Source organism: Tiliqua scincoides, chromosome 4 (genome assembly GCF_035046505.1).
Source record: "Tiliqua scincoides isolate rTilSci1 chromosome 4, rTilSci1.hap2, whole genome shotgun sequence".
Taxonomy (NCBI): domain Eukaryota; kingdom Metazoa; phylum Chordata; class Lepidosauria; order Squamata; family Scincidae; genus Tiliqua; species Tiliqua scincoides.
In genome coordinates this window covers 153,592,212-153,616,127 of record NC_089824.1, presented here as the reverse complement: position 1 = coordinate 153,616,127, position 23,916 = coordinate 153,592,212, and the positions used below count along the sequence as shown (strand labels likewise).

At 43.7% G+C, this 23,916-nt stretch overlaps 1 protein-coding gene across 1 annotated transcript in view; it reads right to left on the bottom strand.

The window, feature by feature from the left end:
- The window catches only part of DAB1 (DAB adaptor protein 1), a 398,510-nt gene extending 381,249 nt beyond the window's left edge, over window positions 1-17,261 (bottom strand). Inside the window, exon 1 of the mRNA XM_066623379.1 lies at window positions 17,182-17,261. The gene's annotated coding sequence lies outside the window, so the exon portion shown is untranslated. The remainder of the gene's footprint in view (window positions 1-17,181) is intronic.
- Window positions 17,262-23,916: the final 6,655 nt, after the last annotated feature.

Here is a 23,916-nt window from a genome sequence, read left to right as displayed (position 1 = left end):
TTGTAATGGAATGCTGCAATAAGTATGCTACCAAAAGAGCAGTGCTCTAATTATTCAAAGGGAAAGGTGGAATACATATCACTTAAGTAAATAAGGGCACAATCCTAAATGGCACATAGGCTGGCATAAGTCCCCCGGGAGGGTCGCAAACGTGCCTTAAAGCATGTTTGCACCTCTGTGGGAGGAAGCCGCGTCGGCACTCTGCGGCGGCTTCCTTGCTGCAGTTTGTGTCAGCGCACCCGCGCCAACACAAGTGGCAATGGTAGGCATGGGGGGATGGGGAGATGGGAGGGGGCGTTTCTGGGCGGGGGAGGAAGGGCGATGGCTGGCCCTGGGGGTAGGCAAGCAGGGAGCTGGGGGTGGGGCTGGGACCCGGCAGTTATGCCAGATCCCAAACCCTGTCCCCACAGAGAACGGAGTGGCTTCAAGCCACTCCACTCTCCTTGGACTTGCGCCACCTCCAGAGGTGGCACAGGTCGGAGGAGACCCATTGGGGTGAGCAGCCCTTCCCCAGGGGTAAGGGGAAGAGCTTCTCCTTGCCTCTGGCTGAGCCGCTGCAGCCAACGAACCTGCGTTGGATGCAGCGCAAGCTTCCTGGCTTGCCTGCTCCAGCGCAGGTTTGGATTGCACCCTCAATGAAGCAGAGATATATCACCATATATAATAAAAGACAGGGCTTCTATCCCTTTAAAAGCTCTGAGGCAAGGTAAGGTGTAATAGGAGCATCCCCCCCCCCCAATGATTGCAACCCCAGGGGAAATCTGTAACTGTAAACTCTGTTTTCCTCAAAGGAAAAGCATTGTGTCCTTCTGCAAGTAGAGTGACTCAAGCGTTGAGGGAACACTTCTAACCCCATTGTTCATTACAGGTTCCAGCTCTAGCTGCTACAATTTTGAGATATTCTGATATTACAGTCCCTTTAATCCCTAGTAGCTACAGCAGTGTATGAGAGCCTAAGATACAATACCTGGATTCATGATTAACTGTATGGCAGAGGTTGAATTCGGATAGCAAATAAGGAGGGTACAGACAAATTCAGGGCACAATCCTAACCAGGAGTGCCTTAAAGCACTTCTGCACCACCCTGGAGGCTGTTAGGCTGGTGCAAGGAACTTGCACCCGTCTAACTCACAGTCACTGGCCCTGGGGATGGTGAGTTTGTACTAGCCGAGCTCAGCTGGCACAGGGGTCTGGGGAGGGCAGGGGGGAGGTAGGGGGGAGCCGGCATTTCAAGGTGGGGGAGGTCTGAGGAGACCCATTTAGATTGTGGTGGCTTACCCAGGAGTAGGGGAAGAGTTTCTTCTTGCCTCTGGCTGAGCCACTTCTGGCCCCAATCTTGCACTGGAAACAGCACAGATCTCCTGGCCTGTCTGTTTCCAGCACAAGTTAGGATTGTGCTGTCAGTTTTATAAGAATGATGGTTGAAATGTATATTAAAAATGGATTCTGAAAAGGGGATTGGATACTTGAGTAGCTTCTGTTGGAATTATGTTAAATAACAACTACTCACTTACAAAAGCTCTTGAAAACACTTTGTAGAGTTGACATGATACATACCTACTGTTATGCAGGACCGAAAGAGACCACTGAAACCAACGTAACTTTAAGGCTTTTATTGTGAGGAATGGAACCTGACCCAACAACACCCTTGTTCCAAATTCCCTGATTGAGTGAGGACCTGAGGCAGGCACTAGGCAGGCAGGAGGCAGCAGGACTTGAGGCAAAGGCTGGCTGGCTGGTTGCTCCCTGGCTCTCAGTGGCTCTCCCAGGGGCTCCTTGCTGCAGCTCTCTCTCCTCAGTGCCTCCTTTGACTTGGTCTCCTCAGCTCTCAGGTTTCAGCTCCGCCCTGCAGCTCCTTCTCTCCCAGCTCACCTGGTGATCTTTCTTCCTCTGCAGAGCTTGCTCTCCAAGGCTCCTCACAGCAGCTTTTCCCTGGTGGTCTATCCCGCTTCTTCCTTGTGCAGCCCCTTTTATAGGCCTCTGCACACAGCAGCCTCTACCTTCCCTCTGCTGGTGCTGCAGCCTCCTCTCCTGCAGCAGTTTTCCCTCTGGTCCTCCTCAGACTGAGACCATGTTTTACACATAACACTACTAAAGAGAAATGCAATCCCACCACCACCAAAACGTGGATGATACACTATATTCGCATTCATTCCAATCTTAACATTTTCAGAACTGACATGAGCAAGTATCTTGAAATGTAGACGGGACTGAAGACATCACCAAAGCAGACTTGTCACTCAGTTGACTAAGGAATGACGACAGAGTTGGTGTCACGACTGCAAAGTTAACCTTTGCCACCTGTGTATTTAGAGATGACTGAATGTCTTCCTTAATGAAGCAGTATGATTTATGTTGGGCTCATCTGCCTTCACAGAACATTTATTAAGTGATTATCTCTTCCCAACCCTCTCCAAACCTGCAGCTTGAATCACAGCAACTGGTGTTTAATCCAGTTCTGGCAAATCATCCTGAGTTCAAATAATGTTAGATACTCTCTGTCATCCTATTAAACAAAGAAGGGTTGTCAGCACTGAGGGTGAATGGAGGTGTCAGAGGAGAGAATATATTTCTGAACATAAGGCAATAAGTGCCTCGTGCCATTCAAAAGACAATACAAAATGGCCTATCAAAATGTTTGATAGGCCCAACCGGAAGACAAAGAGTGTGTGTGTGTGTGTGTGTGTGTGTGTGTAGGTAGGTAAAGGTCTCCCTGCACAGTTATGTCCAACTCTAGGGAGTGGTGCTCATTTCCATCTCCAAGCCGAGGGAGCCAGCATTGTCCAAAGACATCTTCCGTGGCCATGTGGCCAGCATGACTAAATGCCGAAGCACACGGAACACTATTACCTTCCCTCCAAAGTGACACCTATTTATCTAATTGCATCTACATGCTTTCAAACTGCTAGATCAGCAGGAGCTGACGCAAGTAACAGGAGCTCACTCTGTTCCTCAGCACCAGAGTCTTGAACTCCTGGGCTGCTGACCTTCCAGCCTACAGTCCAGTGTCTTTAACCACTCAGCCGCCTCCTCTATATAAAATATGTATAAATATATAAAATATATAAAATAAGAGCAATAATAAAATGCAAAAGGGGGGAAATAATCATGTCTGTAACTACAACTACATCTGAAGTGACTTCGAAACTTAGCACTCATTAGCCATCAAAATGGATTTGGAGTGGATTTACCACTCCAATCAACTCAACAACACTCATAGTTCCTTAAGTGCCACTTAACTTTCTGAAGATTGTGGAGATTTATTTAGGCTATTACTTGGGGTATGTCTTCACTGGCTCATTTTTCATTGTACCTGAACATACCATAAATAGTTTGTTCAATATCTCATTCATTCTGTGTCCTAGCTTCATTCATGAGTTTGCAACATTAAAGTTAGTACCTTGTTAAATAGGTGCTGCAGCAGGTACACAGTAATGGCACTTGTGTTTCTTTAGACAAGCCTCTTCTAGTGTTTCTTATCTCAAGAAATCAATTTGCATTCACAAATGCAAATGTCATTCATTTTTTTTCTTAAGTGCATGTGTTCCTTTCATATCTCAAATGAAGCTATTAAAATCTGTTATGATGCACAGTTGTCTGTGAACACACATTTGTACGTACACACATTGAGAACAAAATGGCTAATATTATAATGCCATTGTACAAATCAATGGGAAGGCTAAACCTGGAGTATTGTGTCCAGTTCTGGTCACCACATCTCAAAAACGACATAGTGGAAATGGAAAAGGTGCAAAAGAGAGCGACTAAGATGATTACTGGGCTGGGGCACCTTCCTTATGAGGAAAGGCTACGGCGTTTGGGCCTCTTCAGCCTAGAAAAGAGATGCTTGAGGGGGGACATGATTGAGACATACAAAATTATGCATGGGAAGGATAAAGTGGATAGGGAGATGCTCTTTACGCCCTCATATAACACCAGAACCAGGGGACATCCACTAAAATTGAGGGTTGGGAGGGTTAGGACAGACAAAAGAAAATACTTCTTTACTCAGCGTGTGGTTGGTCTGTGGAACTCCTTGCCACAGGATGTGGTGACGGCATCTGGCCTGGATGCCTTTAAAAGGGGATTGGACAAGTTTCTGGAGGAAAAATCCATGATGGGTTACAAGCCATGATGTGTATGTGCAACCTCCTGATTTTAGAAATGGGCTATGTCAGAATGCCAGATGCAAGGGAGGGCACCAGGATGCAGGTCTCTTGTTATCTGGTGTGCTCCCTGGGGCATTTGGTGGGCCACTGTGAGATACAGGAAACTGGACTAGATGGGCCTATGGCCTGATCCAGTGGGGCTGTTCTTATGTTCTTACCCCCCCAATGATAATAAAACACTCGACCAAAAGAACAGTCTATAATACTGACAATAGAAAGTCTGTCAACTATCTATGGAAACACTAGTGCATGAAGGGACAAGTCAAATCGCAACACAATCTTCCACAGGAGGGTGCACAAATTCAGATTTCCTTTGCAGGGTGTCAAACTTGTTTCATACAGTGGGCCGAATAGCATTCATGGCACTTGCTGACGGCTGGAAGTGATGTCATTAAGCAAGAACTGACATCATTAACCAGGTGATGACCAGAAATAAGTACTTTTTTCCTCAGGAACTGAAGCTAAGCAGGGTCAGGCCTGGTTAGTACTTGGATGGGAGACCACTTGGGAATACCAGGTGCTGTAGGCTTATACCATAGTCTTTCGAGACTGAAGGTTGCCAACCAACGATAGAAGAGAAAAGGGAGAGCCCAATTATCATGCAGGCCACTCCTTCAGTAGTGCTGCTTCTATTGATGCATCACTTTGGAGCTCAGCAGCTGAGAGCAGCTGATGGTGGTCCTCAGAGAGCCCAATTATCACACAGGGGGCAGATAAAAAGCTTCCCAAGGCCATATTCAGCACATGGGCCATATGTTTGACACGCCTGTTTTGGACCTCGAATAGTCAACTTTTCCTATTGGTGCCTATTGTTTCCCATTCTTTGCAAGTTGTGCATTTTGTTCGTAAGTGTAAAATGTCTTCTATTGCCTTCCACATAACACTAACCATGACAAACAGTGGTTAAGCCACCTAGAAAAACATCCATCATAGACAGAATAGCTTCAACATACATTTCTTGAATTTTTACAAGCAGAAGTCTTTATGCCGTGAGCCATGTTGACATGTTTCCAGGCTACAGCTTGATCAAAAGGACCAACCCGATAGCTAGCAGGAATGAGATCTTCCCTTTCTGAGCTGCTTGGGGACAAAGCAGTATAGGCAACATATGTCAGTGCCAAGAGTCTTAACAGTGGATTTTGTTCAAAGAAGCTTTGTTGCAATAAAGACTTTTCTCAATCAATAAACACCTTTATGCATGTGTTGTTTTTTTGTCATTCTTGTGGCCATTTAGGGATGGCATACAGATACCACCCAGAGTGACTGAGAGCTGCTGCTTTTTTTTTTTTTTAAATCTTGCTTTTCTACAGATTTGAAAACATGCAAAAGACTACTAGCAGGTGTAATCTTAACCACTGACTGTTTTGTAAATGTACAAGCACATTATTAATCAGGAAATCTTTCCTTTCCCCTTCAGCAATCTTGGAGTGCCTGAGGAGGAGGAATTGTCTTAGGGCCCAATCCTATCCAACTTTCCAGCACTGATGCAGCTGCAATGCAGCCCCAAGGTAAGGGAACAAATGTTCCCATACCTTGAGGAGGCTTCTGTGACTACTCCCACATCACAGGATGCAGTGCACACCCCATTGGCATGGCTGCACCGGCACTGGAAAATTGGATAGGATTGGGCCCTTAGTTCTCAGAATAGAGGAGGGACAGCCCTCATTCTTCAGCGGAGTTGAGGAGCTCTCAGGCCTCGGACCAATCAACAGTGGTGAAGCAGTTCTATTTAAGGTGACTCCATCCATCACTGGCTTTTGCTTCTAGCTTGGAGACAGACTGTATTTGCCAAGCTTATAAGGTGTTTGTATGCCTTGTGTCTTGAGTGTTTGCAAGTCTCATTGCCTGGATATCCTTCTTATTTGCAGCCTGAGTGCTTGTAGACATCAAGGCTTGTATCAACATTGGCCTCGTAGCTGGCCAATTGTAGGCCTTGCAGCCTGTGAGTAACTGTTGGCTTTGCAGCCTCTGAGATGGTGGCTTCACAGCTGGTGGGAGGGTGCTTACTCTTGCAACTCAGAGGTTTAGGGTCAGTGTCTATCCCCAGATGACTACTGGAAACAACCATGGAGATTTTAACAAGACTATGGGGCAGGGTGCTCAGACTTCCATTTTACGTGCTTGGCTCTTAGTCTAATCACCCTACTTTTCGTATGGACAACAAAGCTAGCAAAGCAAAACCCTGGTCCAATATATTGTATTTGGGAACACTGGCTTAGTGCTTGTAGACATAGCAAGACTGTGAGGATGTGCATTTTTTAGAAGTTGGTTTGTGGGGTGGTTTTAGGATCCCTACCCAGGTCTGTCATTGGAATGGGGCACATTGTTAGGGTCCAAACTGGAAAACGTGGAGGGTGGGACTGGCGGAGGCCTCCTCCGCTAGATCTTGTGCCCCATGTTGGGGTCCGAAGCCTGACACAAGGCTTCTTAAGACTTCACCAGGGATTTAGTTGGCCCAGACTTGAGAAGCCCAATTATGGAGGCTGGGGCTTTACTTGGGGTAAGGGGACGAATTCCCCCAAGGTGTCAGGAAGCATAGGATTGGGTTGCCCATTAGGAATGGATTGTTAATGAAGTAGAAGCCTGAACTTAACCCAATTTAGGTGCCTCAACTCTTATTTCCAAGTGTTGACACAAATCATGCTCTGAAACATGGCCATTTGCCTGATCATCATCTGCATTTCCACCTTTCTTACATTTCCAACTACAATAAAAAAAGGGCAGAATGAAGAGCATGGCCCTTATGGAGCAATCAATATATCAACTTGCTGACAGAGAGTCAGCACAGCCTCTTCAGGGGCAAGTCTTGCCTCACAAACCTTTCAGAATTCTTTGAAAAGGTCAACAGGCATGTAAATGCGGGAGAACATGTGGTTACTATATATCTGGATTTTCAGAAGGCGTTTGACATGGTCCCTCACCAAAGGCTGCTGAGAAAACTTCACAGTCAGGGAATTAGAGGGAAGGTTCTCTTATGGATTAAGAATTGGTTGAGGTTCAGGAAACAGAGAGTGGGTGTCAATAGGTGGTTTTCACAATGGAGCGAGGTGAAAAGCAGTGTGCCCCAGGGACCTGTCCTGGGACCAGTGCTTTTCAACTTGTTCAAAGATGACTAGGAGATAGGGATAAGCAGTGAGGTGGCCAGGTTTGCAGATGGCATTAAACTTTTATGAGTGGTAAAGACCAGAAGGGATTATGAAGAGCTCCAGAAGGATCTCTCCAAACTGGGAGAATGGGCAGCAAAATGGCAGATGTGTTTCAATGTAAGTAAGTGTAAAATAATGCACATTGGGGCAAAAAAATCAAAAAACGTGTCAACCCAATGCGTGGCGGCAGTGAAGAAGGCCAATTCCATGTCAGGGATCATTCAAAAGGGGATTGAGAATACAACAGCTAATATGCCATTGTACAAATCAAAGGTACGGCCAAACCTAGAGTATTGTCTCCAGTTCTGGTCCCCACATCTTAAAAAGGACATAGATAAACTAGAAAAGGTGCAGAAGAGAGCTATCAAAATGATTACTGGGCTGGAGCACCTCCCTTAGGAGGAAAGGCTGCAGAACGTGAGGCTCTAGAAATGATGCGCCTGAGGGTAGAAATGACTGATCCATACAAATTATGCAGGGGATCAATAGAGTGAATAGAGTGGTGCTCTTTTCCCTCTCACACAACACCAGAACCAGGAGACATCCACTACAATTGAGTGTCAGGAGAGTTAAAACAAACAAAAAAATATTTCTTTACCCAGCATGCAATTAGTCTGTGGAACTCCTTGCCACAGGATGTGGTGATGGCATACGGCCTAGATCCCTTTAAAACAGGATTGGACAGATTTCTGGAGGAAAACTCCATTACAGGTTATAAGCCATGATGGGTATGATTCCTAGCTTCAAGATCCTGTACTACTGAAATATGAGGAAGCATGTAACATGCTGGCCATCCAGGTTAAAGCCCTAGAGCAACCTGTCATTTCCATTCCTATCTTCTGTACAAACTTAAGCAACTATAATGAAAATGGAATCATTAGCAAGTCAACACAACCTTTTAAAAAGGTGCCAATTAGGACATAAACACAAAGAGGACCATTTTCTTTTTAGAAAGCAGATGAACTGTTGTGTGTGTGTGTGTGTGTGTGGGGGGGGGGAACCTGAATTATACTCTGCAATCCATCTTGAGTATAATGCTACAGTCTGGTTTACCTTCCCAGTCTATATTACTTATTTAAAGCCTTCTGCTCTTGAAAGAACTTCTTAATTGCTGGCTTTATTCCCAAGTTCTGCAATCCAATTTGTCTCTTTTTGCAGTCAGAAGTGCCCCTGTAGCCTTATTTTGTCTTTGCTTTAGAGATCGCAGTGTGAGTCTCAACAGGTGCAATGACATCAAGAAGGTATTATTTTTACCCGTTCTTTCAGTACCACCATATGGGCATGATGAACCAACAGTGAACGTGTAATTCCCACTCAGGAAAGTTGGAACAACTATTTCCTTGGGGCTTTTTTGGATAAATATTATGCCTCATTATTAATACAATGCTTACTGATCAATCCTAACTAACTTTCTGGTGCCGATGCAATCATGCCAACAGGGGTGCAGTCAGAGAGACCTCCACAAGGTAAAGGAACGTTTGGCTTGGGGCTGCATTGCAGCTGCATTGGTGCTGGAAAGCTGGTTAGAATTAGGCTGTGTATGTATTCACTTTTAGAATAGAGAAGTAATCATTGGTAACAAACACTCGGTCCTGGATAACTTCATTGAGCTGAAGGAAATGGGCACATGTAGTTTCTTATAGGCAGTAGATCTACTCTGGGGTAGACAGCCTGAGAAACAGGAATCTTACAAACTTCTGGTTTCTTTGAATTCAACAGTGTGTGCTTGAAATATACAGTATAAAGCAAGCGTTTCCTTTCCCACTCTGCCTTCTGTGAGAAACTAGGCTTTGAATGAAGGGATCGGGATGATGTTGAAATGCACCCCAATTTCTTCATTACAGAAAAATAAGCCTCACAACATTACTCCCCATAGCGATCAGTTTGAAAGCTTGGTTTTCACTAGGAATGAATATTCCTAGTGTTCTGTTCTTTTCCTTTCAATCCCCCTGCAATTCACTCCTCCTCAATTCTGGTTTACCTAGCACAATTTCTAAAATTAACTCTGCAACTGGGGCATGCACAATTTGACAGCTTTCAGTTCTTTCATCTTTTTTCTCCCCATACATTATTGACATAGATGTGCATTTTGAAAACAGCAGTGACAACACAGCAAAAACCCTACGATCATACAAATAATTTTGAATGTTTCTTTTTGTGCTGTTTTTTTTTTTTTTGATACATTCAGGTTGCTCAGGCAAAACAAAGGATTCTTGATGAAGGTTCTTGATTATTCTGTATGAACAAGCATACCAGGATTGCTTTCTTGAAGTGTTTCACCAATACTTTGTGAGGGTACAAACACATGAATGGAAGCCATAGCAAACTCTGCATGCAGAATACTCACTATAAATTGTGGAAATAAAAACTAGCATTATTGAAAAACCCTAATGCATCAGTTCCAACTTGGAAATGAGAGAATTTACAGCCATGTGGTTCCAGACTGCTGTTGGAGCTGGAGAGACCACAGAGGCCCCTCATGAGGCAGTGGGAAGACACAATCCTGATGGTGGAGAGTTGGCAGAATGAGGGCACAGTCCTAACCCCTTATGTCAGTGCTTTCCAGCACTGACATAAGGGCAGTGTAGCTCTGAGGTAAGGGAAAAAACATTCCCTTATTTTGAGGAGGCCTCCGGGAGTGACACCCAACTGCAGGATGCAGCACATGTCCCATTGGCACTGCTACGCCAGTGCTGGAATGCACTGACATAAGGGGTTAGGATTGTGCCCTGAGTGTAACAAGGTGTACGGTGTGTAGAATGGGTCAGAATGGGGAGGGCTTGGAGTGAGTCAGAGGTGGGCGGGGATGGCACCCACACAGGTAACTTGTGCTGGATGCTGTCCCCTCAAGAGCAAGTCAACATGCCCCCTTTTGTCTCATTGGACCGCAACAGCTAAAGAGCTGGTACAGATCCAAGGAAGCCCATTGGCAGTCAAACTCCTTTTCTACAAACAGCAGGTTAAAAACCTACATGGTTTTGTTCCCTTAAACCTGTACTGTCACCCACTTAGCCACTCCAGGGCATTTTCCAGACTCCAGTTCTCCCCCTCTGAAACCTTCTCCAGCAATGTAAACTGCAATTTCATTAAACTACTATATTTTCTTTGTCATCAGCAGTAACTTATTCACAGCTTCTCTGTGCTACTCCTGTTTCCTCCATTTCTATCAACACTCAGTTTCCTGTTTTCAGTAATACTGCTTGCTCGGCTACCAGGAGATACTACTTAAATACAGTGGAAGGTCTTCATAGTGTACCCAGAAATAACAGAAAGCTCTTTTATAGCAATTATATCTCTGTCATTCCAAGATGATGAAATCACAGTTTCCTGCCCAGTTCTAGGGTGTTCTTGGCTCGTTAATTCTTGTCTTTCCCAGTTCATCAAAATACATAACACTTTGCCAATTAAAGTGTCTTGTTCTTTGCTGCCCTAATCATCCATCTCTCACAGTTTCTTTCCGCCCTTGGAACTAACCTCCTGGTTGTCCAATATTTTCTATATCTGAGGACAGCTTCCATATATTCTAAAGGCCATAAGACAATGGAGCTTATTGGCCTAATATCTGTGCATCTTAGTACTTCACAGGCATACAAGTGCTGTCAGTATCCTACATAAGAAGATAGGAAGCTGCCTTATACTGAGTCAAACAATTGGTCCAGCTATGTCAGTTGACAGATAGCAGGGTTTCAGACAGGTACCTTACCCAATCCTAGCTGGAGATGCTGGGGACAGAACCTGGGACCTTCTGCATGCAAAACAGGTGTTCTACCATTGAGCTTGGGCCTGTTCTTAAGAAAGAGGCAAACCTCACACCTGCACTTGCAAGGCAGGAGAAAAGAATCTGAAAAGGGACTTGACCCCTGGGCCCTGGGATTAACAGGATGATGTTCTACCAACAGAGATTTTCAGGATGATTGCCAATCTGCCAGCTTCATTATTCAACGCATTATGTGAATTTCCCACATCTGTAAATCGAAATAATTTACAGTCAGCTCTCCTTCCTGCAGTTCTTAAACATTATTTGGAGAAGCAGGACCACTGCAAAAAAATGTTAAGACCAATGCTGATTTATTTAGTAACAGCCAGGCAAATTAAACTATCTTCTTTTCTATCCAAGCTGTCAGGTCCCATTGTTGCCAACACTGCTCATTCACACACAAGTGTGTGTTCCTACATATGTCACACATGCACACATACAAAATAACTCTAATTGAACCAAGTAGGGGAAATTAGCACTACTTCTAGAGAGAGAGGTCAAATTCATCATTGTCTGAAAATTTTGGGATCGTTGACGTGGGTGAGTGTTGGTGAACATCCTCAATGTGCCTTAAAATTAGGCTACCAGTTACCAAAAGACTGAGCTTTTTCAAAAGAAGATAGTTTAATAAACTATCAAGGAACAAGAAAAAGGCACATTTCAGTTATTTTGCTTAAGAGACCTGTTACAGAGCTTTAAATGGTTGCAAGTGAAAGAAATAGTTGTGTGTCTGTGTGTGTGACAGAGAGAGAGAGAGAGAGAGAGAGAGAGAGAGAGAGAGAGAGAGAGAGAGAGAGAGAGAACTCTCTCAAAGGTTAGGAGTACAGTCCATCTAAGCAGCAAGGGCAAGCTGCAAGATTCCAGGTTTCAGGGGAGAAAAAATATAGCAAGAAGGTACTCCTTTGAGCCCGAAAGGTAGATCCTGTGAGGATGAAGGTAGCTATCAGAGCAAGATGGCTCTTTTCCTGACCTTAGGACAAGCAAATATGTGGAGGCTTTCAGCAAGGAGGAAAGCACCACCAAAAATGGAGGTTTCTAAACCTCAAAAACACACAGCAAGGACATTTGTAATTTGCCATTTGCCCAACTCTTCTGTTTATATGTTTAAAAATTATATTTTTTAATATAGGCATCCAGCATAAAAAGTTATCTGTGGAGAAAATCACCTGGCTCAGAAGTACAACATCTCTCTCTCTCCCTACATAGAAAGGCAGGCAGGCAGGCAGGCGGACAGACAGACAGACAGTGACAGAAGAACATATGATGGGGTTGAGAAAGTGTATTGGTGCACTCATTGTTGCCTCTATGACATCTCTCTTTTGATCTAATAGGCATGCACTGAACACTGTGTGCCAAGTTACATATTTCAGAATACCCAGACTTCCTAGCTGCTCTATCTTCCACTATGAAGCTGTGCAGAGAAGCCAGAGATGGATTTGCACCATGGGTGCACAGTTGGAGCCAAGATAAAGATTGTGTCGCAGTTCCTAAGCCTGGACAGGTGCACATGCTACTCCATTATCTTTCATCTCTGGGGAAGCACAGGACCTCACCAAGGAAGGTGAGGAGGAGTTGGGCACATGGTTTTAGCAATATTCTACATCAGATCACAGGTATGGTTAGGTACCAATTAAAGATCACACAGCATGAAGCAACTCAGTAGTGGTTGCCATTTAAAGCCCTAATTGAAGGTCTCCTAGCCACAGATTTTTGTAGAAGTTTCAACGTGATCGTTAACAATGCTGGTCAATACAACAAATAGAATATTAAAATTATTACAATATATTAATATATATAAACTTTCTCTCTTTCTCTCCACACACACACACACACACACATCCTCTAGATAGATATAAACTCTATCTCATTCCTGTAAATTCAGTTCATTTCAAGTCTATGAAGATGTAACATAGTCTATCAAATAGCATGAAGGTGACTATGCTATAAATGTTCCCACCACTCAAAAGGGAAAAATGCCACCAGTCATATTTTATTGCTCTTGGCAGTATGTGCTCATGAATCTGATGACTAATGAATCTTGATAGAGACTCATGTATACTCTCCCTTCCATTGTGTGGTACATGAAAGGAACAATTTGAGACTAGAAAGCAGAGCAAATAGCTCACAAAAGAACACAGTTCACATTTCTGCCTTGCCCCCAAGTCAAGAACTCACCAGGCTAGAGTGGCTCTTGGGTGTAATTGACATGCAATTCCCAGTATTTGTGCCTGATAAATCTATATGGTGCAGATCAACCTTAACGACACACCTTGCTGAATTCCACAGATACCTGCAATCCTGTTTTCCTGATTCTATCTCTCTGGAATGATAGGGCTTGAACACTATGTAAAATCTGTTTCTACTGAAATGCTTTTGAACATTATTCTAGAGGAAGGAAGCTGGGCATCCATATAGATTTTTTTCAGTTTGAATCAATGTATTCAATACTAGGTTCCTGCCAAGATCTACTAGAAAAACATACAAGGAAGAGATAACAAGAGTGAAAGTGTATAAGTATTCACAAGAGTCATTAAAACCCAGACACTTCCCATGGAGACAGTTTCATCAGAAAATAGGCAGGGAGATTGAAATGCTATTTAGCAAAGTAGCATTCTATAGTTCTACTGGGGAAATCTCTGAAGAATTGAATGTAGCCAGGACAACAACCACTGGTTTTGTTCCTGCAGTGAACCTAGTGTGTATGAGTTTGCAAGAGAAATAGCAAGATCAAGGAGGACAAAATGGAGGATTTCATCTCCTGTGAATAAGCTGTATGTCATTTCCCTAGAAACATCCAACTAAACTACTATAACCTTTATCTTTAGAACCCAAATGTTTCTTTGACATTTCTATCGTGTTAGCCATTATTGTTTTCTCCAAAGAAAGTCTCCCCAATCTTCAGAGCTTTAGCAAAAGACAGTGTTCCATTTGCTTTCTATACAACAGGAGCAGCAGAAGATAAATAATTTACCAAGAATTCTAAATCTAGCATTGTATGTTTGTTACAGCCTAAAGGACATCACTTGGAAGAGAATGAGGCATATACCACCATTATATACAACACAGAACAGAAAAGCCAGGCAATTTTCAGAAAGCGAATAAGATTAGGGAAGTCATATATATGGTTAGACATGTACCTGTTCAAAGGGCTTACAAGGTTTATATTGTCAATGTGAGTGCCATCTCAAAGCAACACAAACACCTAGCAGGTAAAGGGTTTGACACTAATATTCACATGAAACTTCTTCTTCAACCTGTCTTTATATAGCAGTCAAAGAATTTTCTGTTTAATATGGCTGGATGACTAAGGTCCAAATCCTAACCAACTTTCCAGCACTGCCATATCTGTGCCAATGGGACGTGTGCTGCATCCTGTAGTTGGTGGGCCCTCATGGAGCCCTCCTCAAAGTAAGGGAATGTTTGTTTCCTTACCTAGGAGCTGCATGGCCCTTATGTCGGAGCTGGAAAGTGAGTTAGGACTGTGCCCTGAATTACTGTTTTTATGGCAATAATATTTCTTGCACTGTAGTGTGTCTTTTTGCCTTATTTTTTTACTTTTAATTATAATGGTCCAATCCTAAGGTGCCAGTCTGCGGGTGGAACTAGAGTTCTGCCTGCGACGACTGCCTTATGGCAGTCACAAAACAGGTCTCTGGCAGTGTGCAAATCCATGCCCTGCTGGAGCACTGGTGGGGAAGCTGCAGTGGCTGTGCACAGGGTAATGGCTTGGGACTGGTACACTGACCCAGGTAAGTCAGTGGGGGAAGCAGAAAGGGGAAGAGGAGGGCAGAACAGGGTTGTGACAGGGTGAGGAGGAGGGTAGATCGGTTCCAGGTAGGGAGTGGGTTCAGCGGTATTGAACCCAAACCCCATCACTGGACCTGATCCTGCAGCCTGGGACTATGCGGACCTGCACCACCGATTTTGCATAGTAAGGCAACAAATGTTTCCTTACCCTGAGGTAAGCGCAGGTCCAAGTAGACTTCGCCGCACCTCAAAAGCTTACCCCTGGGCATGTGAATGAATGCTTCCTTACCCAAAGGAGATATCTGGGACTGCCCCCCTCAGGATACAGCACAAGCCTTTTTGGCACATCTGCATTGGCGGAAGGAGCATAGAATTGGGCTGTAAGTCACTTTGAGGATCTAGGCTGTGTAAAGTAGGATAAAATTTCAAATGAATAGGTAAATACAGGCATATCTCAATTTATGTGGTCTTGTTTTTGAAATAGTGAAATCTGCAAATTAATATCAAAAGTCAATTTTATGTGGGCAATTTTTGAAATAACGTGGCCAATCCTTCCCTTGTAAAGATACAAAGACACTTTGTTATATTTGCCAACTTTGAAATGCAGTTAATTAGCAACAAACAGTCTAATCCTATCTAGGCTAGCCACTGGGGAAATGCGTATTGCGCCAGCAGTGACTACTTTATGGCTGTTTGAAAGCAGCTATCAATGGTGCACACTCCCTGGCCACCAGTGGGAAGGCCAGAGTGGCTTTCCACAAACCAACAGATGGCCAAAGATCTGTCAACCAATGTGGGCCAATGGGGGAGGCAGGATGGGGTGTGGGGAAGGTTGGGGGAGGGCAGATTGGGGAGGGGTGAGTGGAACTGGGAAGAGATGGGGTGGGGAGGAGGGCAGACTGGACCCAGGAAGGAGACAAGTTTGGCCGCAGCCATCTTCTTGAAAGAAAAGTTCAACCAGCTATGATTGAAATGGGCATGGAAGATAATAAAGAAACTCCAAAATTAATTCATTCTTCCGACTGTGCTTTACATGCAACTTTATCTACCTATACAAGACCTTCCCCCACCTTCCTTCAACTCCTTTACCATATTATCAATCACTTTATTGGCATATTATCAATCATTTTATTGTGCTGTATGCATTAAGTTCTCTCTCAGGACACATTCATCATTATTTATGCTTGCTAGCACTATCAAGCTGCAATATGAAGATCTGTGCATCATGTATCATTTTCTCATGCAGAACAACCTTTTTTGGTAAGGATCTCAAATGCCTTTATGGGAAATAACATTAATTTAGGACTACATCTATTAATCGTGAGTTGTGTTTTGCAATTAAAAGGAATTGGGCATTATCTTGAAACTTACACTGAAATTCTTTAATGATTATGTGTACGATGGTACTGCATTACTTCTGTGTAGGAAATTGAGTAAATCCCTGTGTATGTGATGAATACACGAGGTTATGAGAACACATGACAAAATAGACACATGCGGTTTCATAAAAGAAATAACATGAGAGATTCATGCATTTTCATTTTTCCTAGAAAACAGAACATAGTTTCATTGAACACCAACACGCACATGGATGTGAGCTGGCTCAGCCTGCTTGAAAGGAGGCACAAACATGCTTTATGGCACGATCCTGACACTCCTGGGAAGGCGCAAGGGACTTGCGCTGACCCATCTCTCTTTCTGGGTTCTGTCCTGAAGTTGAAAAATTGGAAGGATAAGTGCTTCCCTACTATTAGTAAATGGATTGAACACCTTTTGACCCTGTCAACTTCTGAACAAATGGCTTACAGAAGACAGCTGTAAACTGATATTTGTTGATATTTGGAAGCCTTTTGTAGATGTATACATATAGCATGTGAATATGCAATAATAATGGTTGCTTAAATATTCTTATATTCTCATTCCCCCCCCCTTTTCTAATGAGATGCATCTTAGCTTCTCTTTTTAGTGGTCTTGAAAACAGACATATCTCAGTTTCTGTTTGGAATTGATTGTTTTGTTTGCATTCGTATTGTGTTCTTAAACGTTATTTTTTCCCCTCACAAAAAATGACTAGAAAAAAAACCTTTGTGATAGTTGTTTCATGCAATGAAGCCATCACAGGATAAGAAATGTCATCCCATCAGGCCTCCTGATAAACCGATATGCTTCTTTTTGTCTGAATTTGAAAAACAGTTGTTATACCTCATGTCTACAGCTGGAGACATTAAGAAAGCCTTTACTGTCAGCCAGTACTAATTAAAAATAAAATACAATCTCCCCCCTGCTCTAGGTTTCCTACTGTTATGGAGTCATGTTGGACAGTTAAAACAAACACAGCTACTGCAAAAAGCAATTGCAATACCTCTGTGCTTCAGGAAAAGCAACTCTGCTTCTGGTCATGAAGACTAGATCCACCTTGAAGTCACCATCTCTTGATCACTGTTCAAAAGAAACAGATACTAATTAGAGACCTGCATGTACAAATTGACTTCTTTGAAGAATTGTTTGGATGTGTTTTATTAAACAGAAATGCCATACAGAGGCATACGTTATAAGACAGAGAAACTCACTCTAAGATCACTCTAAGAAGGAGAACAAAATCCTGAACGAATGAAAAGATGTCATTGAAGCAGCAGGAAACAATGGCAGACCTATTTAGAAGAAAATACTGTAGGTCCTCAGGATCTGCGGGGGGAAGGGAGGTCTGTTCCTGGACTCCCCATGGATACCAAAATCCACAGATAAAGAAATCTGTGGTCAGACCTCTAGATGCAACTGCAAGTACCTTCTGATTGCCACGCGTGACATTCCCACACCTCAGAAGATCTCCTGAATGCGATCATGTCCAGGATCATGTCCTCTGAGGTCCTCCAATGCAGGCTTGCAATCTTGGTTGAATCAAATCTGCTGATTGCAAACCCACAGATTATGATTATCCATCTGTACTTTGGTCTGCACTCAAGTACTGCTTTGAATCTGAAACCAAAATGGGCAAACATATGGAGCATCCTCAGAGTCATGCAGTCTCTTCCCCTCGCTCATTTCCCCATTCCTGTGACCTCTTCACTGGAAGCACAATTCTCCCCCCCACCACCACCAAATGACCCGCCAGGCCATTGACTGTTGATGACCAGAGGGACAAGCATGTGTAAAAATCTCCATTGATATCTGCCTGTATTGTACATGCTGTTCCCCATTCTCCAGGAAAAGCCATCCATTTTTTTTTAAGTTTAGCACTTTAGCTTTGACAGGACGTTTTCATCCCCTGCATGCAAAGGTGCATGAAGGCTTTTTAAAAAAAAAATTAGTGTAAAGCTGAGGAGCTACAGGCGATGACAAAGGTCTTTATGTTTCTGTCCCCCACTTTAAATTCTGCCTATCCAGAGTTACAAGCTGGCTGAGTTTTACTCAAAGTTGTGACCCTTTGAATAGCAGCTGCTGCATGCTTCTATTTAATGGCATAGATCTACATATAAAGCCTTGAGGCTTGGGATGCAGATACCTCATACATTCCCTTTATGGGAAATAACATTAATTTAGGACTACTTCTATTAATCGTGAGTTGTGTTTTGCAATTAGAAGGAATTGGGCATTATCTTGAAAGAGCACATCTTGCTGCTATGCCTTGGTTTTCAAAGTCTTGGCTTCAATTAACATGGTACTAAAATTGTTTCTCACACTCACACCACCTTTCCATTGACCCTGACTTTTCTTGACAATGTTTAAAAGCCTTCTTAAAAACTCAGTACAAGCTTTTATTGTTGTCCGCAAATTCTCTGGAATGTTGACAGAATGATGGGGATTGAAAAAACACTTATTTCTGTAGTTGTGGGGGGGGGGGGGGCGAGAGTACATGGTGGGTCAAATGTCTTGAAATTGAGAAAAGCAAACTGGTTTCATTCTTCAGGTGTGAAGAATACAGGGAGAAGCAGCAGAATGTTGTATGGAGAAATCAGATTCCAACAAACGGCCACATTACACAGAGGCTATGAAAGGTGAATGTCTCTCCACAGACATTTTCTCTTCTCCACACTCAAGGCTGCACTTCTGCTGTGATACCATAGAAAGCCAGAATGAGTGCTGAAAATGGTGTTGGATATAGAATTCTGCTTCCAAAATTTCAATGTGTATTTATTTATTTAATTAAAAGACACATTTGCTAAATGTAGCATAATGGCTAGCACAGTACTAAGATGGGGGGCAGGGCTTCTGGTTAAAATCACCTCGGCTCACTGGGTGACCATGGATTTAGTTACTCTAAGAGCCCAATCCTGAGGTCCACGCCATGCCTCCGCGGTGCGGATCACAGTCACAAACGTGCTGTAAGGCATGTTTGCGGGGTTTACCGCTGGGCTCCCGCCGGAGCTAGCCCAGCTCCAGCCGGCGCTGAGCCAGCGTGCGGCAGGCGCCCGGGTTCTGCGCTGCAGAACGGGAGATGGGGCGTGTCCAGGGGTGTGGGAGGAGGTGTTCTGGGAAGGGGGGAGGCGTGGCCAGGGGCGTGGGGGAAGTGTGTTAGGGGCGGGGGAGAGGCGGATCCGCGGAGCTGAGCTCCGCAGGATCCAAGGCACTCGGGCAGGGCTGCTCGCCCTACACGAGCGTCTTCACTTTAGCGGTAACCAGACAGTCGCAGCTAAAGTTAGTAGCCCCATTGCGGGGCTGCTCCCCTTACTCAGGGGAAGGGGATGAATGTCCCCTTCTCCGAAGGAGCCTCCCGCAGTAGCAGGGGAGGTGTTGGATCCAGCAGGAGCCCTCTGTGGAGCCGCCGGGTCCCACAGCTCCGGGCAGCTCAGGACTGGGCTGTAATTCAGCCCAACTTTGTGAGGATAAAAGGGGAGCAGGCACTATGTACACTCACCCTGAGTTCTTTGGATAGAAGTGTAACAAGAAGAACAAATGCCATATGGTTCTGAAGTTTGTTACATGGTCTATACTTTATAGTCTGTTACAAGGTGCAGGGCCAGCCCATAAGTGAGGCCAACTGAAACGACTGCCTCAGGCAGCTGGTTGTGAAGTCTGTTACATGGTCTATGCTTTATATTCTATCTATTACAAGGTGCCAGAAGCGACTGCCTCAGGCAGCTGATTGGCTGGGGGCTCCTACCTCTGCCTATTTGCCTATTTGTCTTCATTGATCTGTCTTCTCTTTCCACTCTCAGTATTGGAAAAAGGAGGGGGGACATCAAGCATTCCAAAAACAAGGACAATCTCCATTGACAGTTGTGATCTTGTTTAAGATGCTTGGGGCATTAACAGCCCAATCCTATCCTTCTCTGCCCTCCCATAGCAGCTGCACCAAAAATGGGTACTCTCTATCCAGCCCGGGGGGGGGGGTGCAGATTGGGAGGCTTTGGAGAGAAAGGGGGATTTAAATCTCCATACCCCCGTGGAAGCCTTCCACTCTGCAATAATTCTCCTCACACCTACAGTAGCAATTTTGCCAGCACATGTCTGAGGACAGAAAGGGGATGAGGAGGCTACTGCCAGAGGGAATAGGAACTAGTGTGTGCCACTACTGCAAGATCTACCTCCTCTCGCAGCCTCCCCACTCTTCTCAGTTGCCATTTCTTCTTACTCTTTTTCCTGTACAAGCCCATTTGGATGAGATGAGCAAATGTGTTATGTCCCGATTCGGTGCAAGAGCTAACACTTGGAACAGCAAACTTTAGCATGCAGCCTTTCTCCTGACACATGCATGCACACATAGTCCCCCTGTTATGGTTTTTGTGTCTATGCAGCAGCCATAATGCACTCCAGACAACCTATTTCAGGGGGATTACACTGCTCATCCCAGGCAGTTAAAGTCACTGAGCATTTTGACCTTGTGTCCCCTGCAGTCCTAACCAGTCAAGAATGCACCACTTGTCATGTGTGTCTTATCATTGAAATAAAAAGGTCAGCCATCCAGCAACCTGATCTGCAGCATCAGGTTTGTTTGGTGTATGTTATGATCAGGAAATAACATAAAATTAATAAGCTACACTGTTAATTAGTGTATTGTCTCACTGGGGAAATGAGAGACATAAATAAAATTAAGGATGATTAAAGGGGGGAGGCAGTGGAGGCAGAGAAGTCAAACTAGAATAAAAGGCATTTCTCAGGTCATTGGCTTAAATGCAGATATTTCATGCTAGGATAATAAATCTACGAATCCTAGACATCTAGAGACACTCAAGCTCATTTCAGTCAATGGGCTACTGATTTGCAGTTGCCAAATGAAAACTAGGGTCTTTATATTAGGGGATTTAAATCCCCTTTTGCTTCTGAAGCCTCCCGATTCCTCCCCCCCCCCCCCGCTATATACAGCACACCCATTTTTGGCCCAACTGCATCAGCGGGGAAAAATTGATAGGATTGAGCTCTCAAGCACACAAGAGAATGCTTAATTATTATAAAACTGGAAAACAAAATAAATGTATTTCAGAGATTTTAGGCTTGTTATTTTCAAACTTGCCTCTGCAATAGGGGTTACAAATTTATCTTGAAATAATCTTATTTTTAGAAAGCAGAGATTCTTCCAGGATTCCAAAAGGATGTTTTAGGCCACCTGGAACATCTCAGGAATCAATTATGATTCATTAACTGCATGTTGCCACTCATGCTTTAGGGGAAGACCAGAAGGTAGTATTCCCTGTCTCCGATTCACAGATTTTGGTACACTCCAAATACTTTTAAAATATCTAGGCAATCTATATTGTCCATCATCTCATCACATAACCCTATTACTTTTATTGATACTGAGCTGTAAGAAAACACTATTCCCTTTTGCCATTTTAAACCTGCTCAGATCACACATTTCATTAACTGCCTTTAGTTGTATTATCACAGGAAATGGCAAATAAACATCCCTTGTTCCCTGAATGATGTTGTCAATGTAATGAAAATTAGGAGAAGTGAAATAAAAATAAGACAATAAAGACCACTTTTTAACAACTCTATAAATGCTACATCAGTGCTTTGGAACTCTATATAGAAAAAACCAAGAGTGCACAAATTCCTACACAAGAGGCTCTAGGGACAGAGAGAGAGAGAGAGAGAGAGAGAGAGAGAGAGAGAGAGAGAGACAGACAGACAGACAGACAGACAGACAGACAGACAGACATTTGTAATGTTCATCTTTAACTTGTGTGATTTAACACAGATCTCTGCTCTTTACCTTCTGGAGAAATTTCCCATCAGAATTATTGTGCAGATTCAGTAATCCAACCCCATTTACAACCTCGCCCTACATTAGTATTTAAGTATCCAAGAAACAAGCATTCCTTTCCATTGCATTTATTACAATAATCTTCCTCATTATATTTGGAAGATTGCTGCTGCATCACTACATTAGAGAAAAAAGTGAGGTACAGTTAAGTTCCATAACTAAATAATGCATTTTATATTTGGCTTCCCCTACAACTCATATTAATAAGACATAACAGTCAATTAAAAGCTTTCCCTCCTTAATTCTGGGAGAAACTTTGTTTAGAAAGAGACCTCTAGTGGTTTTGGCCTGAAGTGGTGGTATGATACTACTGAGTAAGAATTGCAGACAAGCTTTCATATGCCGCAAGTCATGAATAAATTCAAAGACTACCAGGAAAAATACTCAGCCACAATTACAAAGTCCGGAAAGGGGAAAAAATTTGGAAATCAAAGGGAAATAAGTACTGCCTTAGTTTGATTTCAGTTGTTTTGAGCACACAGTTGTTTTGTTTCACAATCAAAAACAAGTGTTTCAGTTGTTCTGAGCACCACAAATACAGTATGAAAGAAAAGGAGAGGAGCCATAAAGCACAGTAGTTCAAACTGTGTTTGCGAGTGTGTGAATGTGTTCCCCCAGAATGATCAGAAGGTCCAGGGTGCACACCAACTGATGAAGCTAAGCGGGTCTGACTGTGTGTGCTGACTGGAGTTTCATTACTGGTAGTTGCTAGGGTTCTTAATTTGGGTTCGGGCTATGACACATGAAGTGGAGGAAGGTCCTCCATGAATCTGTCTAATCAATCCTTTAAATCAATCTAAGTCAGTGGCCATCAACACATCTTGTGGCAACAAATTCCATAGTTTAGTTATGCACGGTGCAAAGAAGGACTTCCTTTCATCCATTCTGAACCTCTCACTAATCCATTTCATTGGATGATCCCTGAATCTAATGTGGTGAGAAAGAGGGAAAAACTTCTTTCTCCACTCTCTCTACACTATTCTGTCTCAATACAGGTCCAACCTATTTATACATGGATTTTTTCTACACAGATTTGACTCAACACGAACGGCCCCTGCAAATGAGAAGGAATGTGCTGATCCCTGCAGCCGCGGACCTCTGTAGCCCCGCATCCGGGGCAAAGTTCCACAATTGTGCCCCCCAGCAGGCTATTGCCACCCCCCCCATGCAGAAATCTGCCCCCCCTACTCACCAGAAGCTCACAGAGCCTTACACTACCTCCTACCATGCCAAGGAAACCTCTGTGAGGTTCCCCGGCGCTATAAACTGTGCTTCCAGCCAACTGGAAGCACAGTTTCTGCCCCCGTCATGAGCCTCAGAGAGAGTTCTGCGGAGTCCTAGCGGCCAGCACCTGGGGCATTTGCCCCAGGGAGGTCTATGGCAGGCATGCAACTGGATCCCTGGAGAAGGGGAAAAATGCATCCCTTTAAAAACAGTTTAAAAAACTGAACAGTCCTTTAACAATAGCCTCCTTAATGAGAGAGAGAGAGAGAGAGAGAGAGAGAGAGAGAGAGGGGGGGGCAGCTGGCTGACAATTCATCAATCCTTCTCTCTCCAGCAGACCCCTCCCTTCCCCCTGAGCACATGAAAGAAAGGTGAAGTGAGGGGCTGAGTGAAGCACCTTTCTAAGCTCTTGGAGGATGACTGATGGATGGATTATCTTCTTAATGACTCTTATCTTACATCACAAAGGTCATTGAGGCTGTTTTTAAATCACTGGAGCAAATAAACTTTGTTTTTTAAATTGATTTGCTATAGTGTGTTTTTTGCCATCCACGTGAGTGCTTGGAACGGAACCCATGCAAATAATTAGTCTCAACCTGTAAGTGCTCTCAATAGGCCTTTCTACCAAGTTAAAATGCTCCAAATGTTGTAGTCTTGTCCTCTGACCAT